The sequence below is a fragment of the Eurytemora carolleeae genome, unplaced genomic scaffold (assembly GCF_000591075.1).
Source record: "Eurytemora carolleeae unplaced genomic scaffold, Eaff_2.0 scaffold541, whole genome shotgun sequence".
Classification (NCBI taxonomy): Eukaryota; Metazoa; Arthropoda; class Copepoda; order Calanoida; family Temoridae; genus Eurytemora; species Eurytemora carolleeae.
The window spans coordinates 57,921-68,734 of NW_019396589.1; positions in this window are offsets into that span (position 1 = coordinate 57,921).

Genomic DNA, 10,814 nt, shown 5'->3' on the forward strand with positions numbered 1-10,814 from the left:
CTTTCATGAACTATAAATATAAAATAAAGATTTGATCTTTTCTTAGTTTTAGTTTTTACTTAATTGTCAACTGTTTGTCAGCTTGTTTCTAATGTTTCACGTTTATGAGGTGCATACCTTAAATATTGTATCAGATATTAAAAAACAGGGCAACTGCCTTATTTTTCTGTGCTAAAGAGCTCATGAATGATGATAAACGGTGTATGGGATGAACTATCTTAATTTCTCAGAGATATTTATTTTTTAATTGTTGGCTCTATTTCTTCATACCAACCCATTATTTTTAGAGTGGTTTGTCACATCTACAACAGAATTCTTAAAACCTTTTTTTCTGGATGATAGCTAGAAATGTGTATTTGTCACTGAAACGTTCATAATTGTTGAACACTTTGCTTGCAAGCACTTAAAATAAACCTTTATTTTTTAAGAATATTCACATTAGAATTTTTGAAAATTGCGTTGAACTCAAGATTCTCTAGAAATATATGAAGTAAAGTCACCTGTGTTGAGTTCACACTTTAATTATCAGTTTTACAATTATTTGAATACTAAATTATAATCATTCAATACTCGTCAAAAGAGTAAGGACAAACTCCTGATGATGCCAAAGTTTTTGGCGAAATATATTGAGAAGAAAATGATATAATTCTAGTGCTAGAGAGTAGGGTTGGGATTTGTTTAAAAAAAATCTAAATTATAATAACATTCAGAATTATATTTACTGGTCAAAAGTTTGAGGATAATATGAGATCACAAAATGCCAACCCCCCAAAAGTTTAAAGAATGTTACTTCAGAGTTGACTGTACTTGGTCATTGTTCCCTGCAAACAATATTTTTTTGCCTTTAGATGAATGAATTTAAAGGGAGTGTCTGGCTATAAATAAGTTGAGCTGAGAGTGCAATCCCTGCAAACATTTAGTCTTCGACAAACCGATAGTAAACAAGTCCAGAATTATTTATCCTACAACTTCGCCATCGGCACATAGGGTCGATAAAAATGTTTACTGAGGTTTCTGGGGTATTCAAGAGAAATTATTTAGAAATTATTTGAGATCTTTAAGACTTTTATACAGCATAAAATTGCTTAGCGCGCTAAATCAATTTCTAAAACCCTCCTGGCTATCGCCCTCAGGCAGGTTGTCGAACGGCAACCCAACGTGCAGGCATGCTGAGCCACAACTTGCTGGGCAGGTATGGAGGGTAACAACCTGAGGTGCAGGTATGCAGGGCAACAATCTGCTAGACAGGTATGCAGTGCAACAACCTACTGGGCAGGTATGCAGGGCAACAACCTGCTAGACAGGTATGCAGTGCCACAACCTGCTGTGCAGGTATGCAGGGCAACAACCTGCTGGGCAGATATACAGGGCAACAACCTACTGGGCAGGTTTGTAGGGCAACAACCTACTGGGCAGGTATGCAGGGCAACAACCTACTGGGCAGGGATTTAGGGCAACAACCCACTGGGCAGGTTTGCAGGGCAACAACCTATTGGGCAGGTTTGCAGGGCAACAACCTACTGGGCATGTTTGTAGGGCAACAACCTGCTGGGGAGGTATACAGGGCAACAACCTACTGGGCAAATTTGCAGGGCAACAAGCTATTGGGCAGGTTTGCAGGGCAACAACCTACTGGGAAGGTTTGCAGGGCAACAACCTACTGGGCAGGTTTGCAGGGCAAAAACCTACTGGGCAGGTATACAGGTCAACAACCTACTAGGCAGGTTTGCAGGGCACCAACCTACTGTGCAGGTATGCAGGACAACAACCTACTGGGCAGGTTTGCAGGGCAACGACCTACTGGGCAGGTTTGCAGGGCAAAAACTTGCTGGGCAGGTATACAGGACAACAACCTACTGGGCAGGTTTGCAGGGCAACAACCTACTGTGCGGGTATGCAGGGCAACAACCTACTGGGCAGGTAGTTAGGGCAACAACCTGCTGGGCAGGTATACAGGGCAACAACCTACTGGGCAGGTATACAGGGCAATAACCTACTGGGCAGGTTTACAGGGCAACAACCTACTGGGCAGGTATGCAGGGCAACAACCTACTGGGCAGGTATGCAGGGCAACAACCTACTGGGCAGGTTTGCAGGGCAACAACCTACCTGGCAGATTTGCAGGGCAACAACCTGATGGGCACGTATGCAGTGCAACAACCTACTGGACAGGTTTGCAGGGCAACAACCTACTGGGCAGGTATGCAGTGCAGCAACCTACTGGGCAGGTATGCAGTGCAACAACCCGCTGGGCGGGTATGCAGGGCAAAAAAACCTGCTGGCAAGTTTGCAGGGCAACAACCTACTGGGGAGGTATGCAGGGCAACAACCTACTGGGCAGGTATGCAGGGCAACAACAACGACTTTTGATTTCAATTTTGATTTATATCAAGCTGTTAAACAGCATAGTGACACATAAACATAGAATCCATTTGAAAAAGCTTCTTTTTGATAGCTTGTAACTTGTAAGTTGATATAAGCTTGTTAACAATAAGAATTTAAATAAAAAAGTTGTTTCATTGTATTGATATAATCGCCTACCAGTGTAGGAAAACCTGTGTCTGGAATCTTTGATAAGACATATTTTGTAAATAATTAGAAAAAAATGTAATAATAAAATGCTTTTGTTAATAAACTATAAATATAAATATAATTGACTTTGGTTAAGCATATTTTATTTCAGAAAAGGTTTCATGGTATCTCTTGTATTCCTTTCAGTGGAAGGGTGTTAACAGCTGCCGTAAATTGTTTTAATGATCTAAGACTACACATCTCCTCTTAACTTTCCCGTTTTATTGGCATAAAAAAGAATATCAAAGATCAGAAGTATATAATCAACTATTATAAATAGTGCCTGATAAAAAAGGAAAACATTTAGAGAATAAATTCTGGAAGTATTTTTATTTGATATTTTATATTCTTTGATTTTATCGATACCTTTATTTCGAATTTTTATCAGATTATAAATAATCAAATATTTGACATTGGCAATTAATCTGAATTTGAAAAAACTCCCTGAAAATAATTGCTTAAATCAAAGATTAAAACAAAATTGCAGAAGCTCGCTTACTGAAAAGCAAATCTGGGAGGCTCGAGTCTGTATAGCGGAGGCTCCTGAAGGGTTAAATACAAGAACCCAATTTGCTTTCGTTAAAGTTTTATACTCTGTAATTGTACAGGGTGTCACGATAAGAATCGGAATTGGGTATCGGCTGTTATACCTTTTTAAATTTTCAGTTTATATCGGCAATTGTTTTTGTAGCTACTCACAAGACATAACCCTAGGCCCTCTGGTAGGTTTATGGACGTCAAAGTTAAAATGATACCCTAAAAACATGAATATTTTCTAGAATGCGCCAATTACAAAAATACATTTGAGACTGAATGAAAATTGTGAATTTCAGAGCAAAAATTAAAAGCTAGATTTGTTAATATGGGAAGGTTCTAAAAGCCTGGTATAAAAACATTTGTTTAAACCTTTCAAAATTGACTGATTACATTTCTCTGAGTTGAAACAACTCAGAATTCAGATGCATATTTTGAAAAGATAATTAAGTTTTTGTCAAGAACTGGGTCAAATTCTTAAAAAAAAAATTTAAGTTTAACATTCTTCTAATGAAGAGAGAGTATGTTCCGGCTGAACAACTAACTACCCATCTGTTTTTACTCTTGTGAGACAGAAATTTAAATGTTTTTTTATACCACAGTTAGAGATGGGCACATTGAGCATTTTTCATTTCGTGCGCTATATTTTCAATCGCTCCAAAAATAATTAATTTTGTTCGTCCTCAAAAATAAAGTTCTTTTTCCATCTATTTTGTTCGCTTTTTCCACTGACCAATCTTAAGTAAAATCGTTCGTTCAGTAAAATCGTTTTTTTACAAAACACGGTCGTTTAAAAACGAATGGCTTTTTGTAAAAGTTTTTTCGAGAAAATCGTTAGTTTAGTAAAATCTATTGTTTTTTAAAGTGTGTTCGAAAAAATCGTTGGTTTAGTAAAAAAAAGTTTTTTTTTAAATATTCAGAAAATTTGTTCATTCAATAAAAAAACGAACAAAATTGTGCATGAACAATCAAGATCGTTGAAATGATTTTATATCGTTCATTTTGATTTTTCGTTTGTTTTTGAAAAAAGTAATTTTTTTCATTTCCCTGAACCATCCATTTTGTTCGTTCATCGGTCGTTTATTTCAGAACCCCACCCTTTTTCACAAAAAAACAGTTTGTTCTAAAAACTTTCGTTCTTTCAGAAAACGATGCCCATCTCTAACCACAGTGGACTAGGGTCAATTTGAATTCGAACTGGACCAACTCCTTAAGCCGGCCTTTGTGACACGCGGCTTGTACTGGCCTGACCTAATCCTATGTCAGCCAGGATTTCACTTTGATGGCACGACCTGGATCGACTTTTTACAGTAACTGCAGCCTACCAATACCATTTACCTATTTGACCTACCTAAATTGACTACTCACACTCATGTATCCTGGATCTTATGAAGCCATAAACCTCAATCCACTCCTCACACGTATGAATCCTGGATCTTATGAAGCACTAAACGTCAATCCACTCCTCACACTTATGTATCCTGGATCTTATGAAGCCCTAAACCTCAATTGACTCCTCACACTTATGTATCCTGGATCTTATGAAGCCATAAAACTCAATTCACTCCTCACAATTATGTATCCTGGGTCTTATGAAGCCCTAAACCTCAATTGACTCCTCACACTTATGTATCCTGGATCTTATGAAGCCATAAACCTCAATCCACTCCACTTCACTCCAATCCACCATGTAAATGTTTCACATTTTCAACTAGAAAAAAGTTTCCTAACAATTTTTTTTCATGTATAGGGTAGGGTGGAGAAACTCAAACGGCGGGTCAGTGTTTGAAACAAATCAGAAATGGTTAATAACTTCTTATTTAAATTTTTCACGTGTTAATATTGTAAAAAAGCATTTATTTTTGAACATTTTTCCGACATAGTTTTTGATCTTTTTTTTAATCCTCCCTTTTGATTTTTTTTTTAATGAGAAGGTCTTGAAAAGGTGGACGAAGGACATGTTTCACACTCCCCGTATCAACTCTAAGGGCAAAATCATAGGAAAGGGGGGTGATATTCACTACCCCTAACCTATATTAGACAAAAAAAATGCCCAACCTGAATAGGATTAACAACAGCTAGCGATTGGATAAAAGCCAAGGAGTATGAAATATAAGTGAGATATAATTGACGCGGCTCGCCCTACCATATGATTATCCATGCTTTGCAGACGGTGCTTCATTTGCGTATATATATACGTATATACGTATATACGTATATAACCTATTCTAATATTTCTTATACAAATGGAGTACCCGTCTGCAAAGCATTAATAATTATGGTATGGCGGCCCGCGTCATTTATATCTCCCTTCTATCCCACACTTCTTGATAAAAACACAACAAAAAATAATTCTATTAGAATGATTTTGTGCAGATTTGTCTAATAGGATCAGTTTTCCAAAAATAAAATGTTTTAAAATGTTCATTATTCATATCTGCATAGTTGGCTGAGTGTAACAAGAGAAAGAAAGCAGGCGTATCTAGATATCTTTATATTTTGCTTGTCTAAGATGTCTGTCGATGTTTGTTTGTGTCCATTAAACGTTAAAACGTTTGCACATGCAAACTCACATAACCTTAGCACTGAGATCTTGCCACACTTGCTAGGCTGCATTTGTTGTCGACTGTACCCAGGGTACCCAGACTGGACAGTAATACTGATTGCATATACATACAGTACGTGTCGTACCGGCAAGGATCATGAACCTTTAATGTGGTATGTCAGGGGTTTATGATTGGTGGAAATGGACAAATGTTGCCTGGAAAAAATGTTGAAATTTATCAGTTCTGAAAATCACAAAATTTAACAGAAAATCCGCCAACTATTTTGTTAGTTGAATTACAGCGAAAAAATGGCAACTAAAAATGTAAACATATATATATATTTAAAAGACACAAAGCGCCTTATAAGCCTACTCTAGCTAGAGAGATCCAAAAAGATGAGAAATTCGTTATATACCTTTAATAAAGTCATTTAAACAGTTTACATGTTCAAACTTAGTCCTCCCACAACTTATGAAGAGGAAGCATCAGTTTAAAAAAGATTTTAGTTATTATTTAAACTTAAAATTCAAACCTATGATATCACTATCTTCTAATTTATACACCCCCCCCCCCCTTCACAGCTGATCTCTTTGTTTTGATCTCCTCCCACTGCAGTACACAGATATGACCCATCAGATATGGTGGTTCCTGGTCAACATACATTTCTTGGTAAAGCTTCTGCAGCAAATAAGCTGCAATGGATAACGCGTATTCAACTGTCGTCTTTGAAGTCTCATGTTTAGTATTCAATGAATAGCAAGATGTAATTGAACCGTGTAGAAGTAGTTCAACCAGTTCTCTTGTGCACCAGTTAAAGCTGTAGAATGGTTCAAACAAGTGTTTGTAGTCGTTTCGGATCGTTTTTAGACAAAAATTGATAAAACTTTAAAGATTATAACTGTATTTACTTTTATTAAACTCAGCAATACTTTTAACCTAAAAAAGAAAAATATGCAGAAACGATCAAGAAACGATCGTTACGACACGTTGGTTTTTATCGTTTTTGGATCGTTTTCGGTCGTTTTTTGCATATAATCTCTGCCCGGGTCAAAATTTTACATAATTTAAGAAAAATAAATATTTAGAATACGCTATTCAAAAACACATTTATTTTTACTGTGCTAAATTTTGATCTTGAAAGAAAATATAGACAAAAAACGATCCAAAAAAGAAGCAATTGAAGGCACATCACTAGTTTAAAAACGCCTTAATTTTCATTATGTCTGGTCTTGCTCTAAATATAAAAAAATAGAGGAATAACTATATGAAGACACATAACATTATTATTTTCATTATCGGATTAAGTACTTACAAAAAAGAGATTATTTTTATTAAAGAATTTATAAAATGTATATTTGTTGTGTACATGTCAAAAAATTACTTCAAACTCTAGTTATTCTAATTAATGTATAATTTATTTTGCATAAGATAACATCGCACCTTGATCTCAAATAGTTCTCCTTAAATCTATTTAATTGAATTGTTTTGCTATCATTATTGAAATTAGGTGGAAAAATAATCAAAACAGCGAAGAGCTATTTTCCACCTAATTGCTTTATACTTGTACTGTTAATATAATCATCAACTTGTAATTGTAAACTCGTTCTGTACACAGATACATGTATTTTAGCAATAAATTTTATCTATCTATCTATCTATCCATCTAAAATTATTCTAAACTTTATTGAATCTGATATAAGACTTTGCTAACTTTGTAATGCGAAGTATGTGTAGCTTGAAATATTCTTCAAAAGTTTACCAAAGTTTTAAAAATAGTTTCTATTAGTTAAAAGGGATTTGAGTGAAACCCATTCAAGGAGTGTCATGATTTATAATTTATACTTTAGCTAAATCTGAGTAACAATCAGGAAGAAATCGTCTTTTTTGAACTTGAAAGAATTTCCTTGATTGTCTCTGTAGGAAAAATCAAATATATTTCTTGTATCCTTGAAAAGATAAAGGTTTAATGAGTACCTTTATGAATAAGAGTCGAGTACCTATGTGAATCTGAGCCGAGTACCTTTGTGAATCGGATTCGAATACTTTTGTGAATCGGAGTGGAGTACTCTTATGAATCGGAGTCGAGCACCTTTGTGAATCTGAGTCGAGTACCTTTGTAAATCAGAGTCAAGTACCTTTCAGAATCGGAGTGGAGTACCTTTGTGAATATGAGTGGAGTAACTTTGTGAGTCAGAGTCAAGTACCTTTGTGAATCGGAGTGGAGTACCTTTGTGAATCAGAGTCAAGTACCTTTCAGAATCGGAGTGGAGTACCTTTGTGAATATGAGTTGAGTACCTTTGTGAATCGGAGCGGAGTACCTTTGAGAATCGGAGTGGTGTACCTTAATGAATTGGAGTGGAGTATTTTTGTGAATCGGAGTCGAGTACCTTTCAGAATCGGAGTGGAGTACCTTTGTGAATCGGAGTGGAGTACCTTTGTGAATCGGAGTCGAGTACCTTTGTGAATTGGAGTTGAGTACCTTTGTGAACCGGAGTGGACTCATTGTGAATCGGAGTCGAATACCTTTTTGAATCGGAGTCAAGTACCTTTGTGAATGGGAGTCAAGTACCTTTGTGAATGGGAGTCGAGTACCTTTGTGAATCGGAGCAGAGTACCTTTGTGAATGGGAGTTGAGTACCTTTGTGAATTGGAGTCAAGTACCTTTTTAGAATCGGAGTCAAGTACCTTTGGGAATGGAAGTCGAGTACCTTTGTGAATCGGAGCAAAGTACCTTTGTGAATGGGAGTTGAGTACCTTTGTGAATTGGATTCAAGTACCTTTTTAGAATCGGAGTCAAGTACCTTTGGGAATGGGAGTCGATTCCTTTGTGAATCGGAGTCAAGTACCTTTGTGAATCGGAGCAGAGTACCTTTGTGAATTGGAGTTGAGTACCTTTGTGAACAGGAGTGGACCCTTTGTGAATCAGAGTCGAGTACCTTTGTGAATCGGAGTCAAGTACCTTTGTGAATCGGATTCGAGTACCTTTGTGAATCGGAGTCGAGTACCTTTGTGAATCAGAGTTGAGTACCTTTGTGAATCAGAGTCGAGTACCTTTGTGAATTCTATAAATGGGGGGTCACTTGAAACTACGCTCGCACAATTCCTGTATGAGAAGTTCAAGCCCTTTCAACAGATTTTAAACTTATGGAAAAATATTCTCTTCCCAGAAAATATCAAAAGTAATTTTAACTTCTCCCAAAATCTATTTCTCTTGGATATTTCTGAAAACGTTTATAAAATTCTTCTAGAGGAACTTAGTGCTTGCAACAAACTCAAAATTTTAATCCTTTTATATTTGCAATTCCTTTGGTATTTCAACCTTTGCTCTAACATATTTTTTCATAGTCTAAAATATCAAAGTTGTACGACATCGAGTTGAAAAGATGTGGTGAGTCAAAAGCCAATTCCATGTAATTTTGTAATTTTAGAATACATGGAGTAAATTATCAAAAATATTTGTCCATGCAAGATGTGTCAGTTAAATTTCAAAAATATCAAATTTGACAAAGCTGATATTGATCAACATTTAGACTGTATTCTTGTTCCCTTGACATTCAAAGTGTCAGAGGGTGACAAAAATATGTTAAACAGTGAGTTTATTGGGGGACAAAATTATTTTCACAGTGAGTTCAAGGGGGACAAAATTATGTTGAACAGTGAGTTTATTGAGGGACTAAAGCATTTTAAACAGTGAGTTCATGAGTTGACAAAATGTTTTAGTGAGTTCATGGGGGTACAAAAATATGTTTAACAGTGAGTTCATAGGGAGATAAAAATATTTTAAACATTACGAGTGGATAATAATATCTAAATTAATAAATTCAGATAAGGACAAATATGCTTTGAACAGTAAAGTATTTTGAGAGAGTTGGGGACCTGTGTGGAGTAAAGATATTGATAATTTCAAACAGGTGGGGGGGAGGGGGTATACAAAAGTATTTTGAAACAGTGACAGAAACAAAAAAATTATAATGAACAGTCATTGTTTGTAAAGAGGGAAATATCTAATTAAATAAATAATTCCAGCTTTGAAATTTTAGTAACAAAAATTTAATTACAGCAGCAAAATAAAAAAAACTAAATTTCTAAAGTATTTTTTTAAAGATAAAATATTTATTATCCTTATATTTTTATGATGCTGGTAAAATAAGGTTCTAGATTTAAAGGCTAAAAATGACCCCATTTTACTATTTTGCATCTAACAATTTCAATTTATTTCTTCGTCTTCTGATGTTTTTATCCTTTAAGACTTATATGTTTTTAAATTTGTTGACTGTTAAATAAAATATATTTAACGAGGAAGTTAAGATACTCGTGAAATTTGAAACAAGGGAAGGTAGAAAAAAATGTTCATATCACAGACTAGATATATACACAGAATACTCAGTGCTCATATCACAGACTAGATATATACACAGAATGCTCAGTGCTCATATCACAGACTAGATATATACACAGAATGCGCAGTGCTCATATCACAGACTAGATATATACTGAGAATGATCAGTGCTCATATCACAGACTAGATATATGCACAGAATGCGCAGTGCTCATAATAAACTAATCAGGCCTATAAGAGTCCATGCAAGACATGCTACATTTCTTCAAAAGGTGTTTGACTGTCATCTAACGGCCATTTGTTGCATATAAAACCCATTCAGGGGTTAAGCTTTACAATTTGTATAGAAATACTCTAACTTTAACATAAAAATTAAATGTTTGAATTTAGTCTATTTTTGAAGGTTTTGTATTTCGTATCCAAAAGATCCTTAAGTATCGCTTAATACAGACGTCTGCTTATTGGTTGTGTATTCCAGTTGTACACAATGGAACCAGCTGAGGAAAATATCGCATATTCTAGCCCTTAAGATATCTCTGTACTCGATCATATCAACTGGATTTATAAACATTTTTATAATTACAGTTTTGCTGCTCACTATAATGGTGAATGGTCACTTTAAGTAAGCATACAGTTTAAATTCTATTAAAGCATTATATATACACTGTTCTAAAATAGAAACAGAGTAGACAAAGGACATTTAATTCTTCATTTTCAAATGCAACAAATTTTGAGAACATCTCATGAATTCTAGGTAAAGTGAATTTATCCATAGAAACCTTGAAAAGTGAATTATTATTTTTTCTTTTATTTGCAAACATGT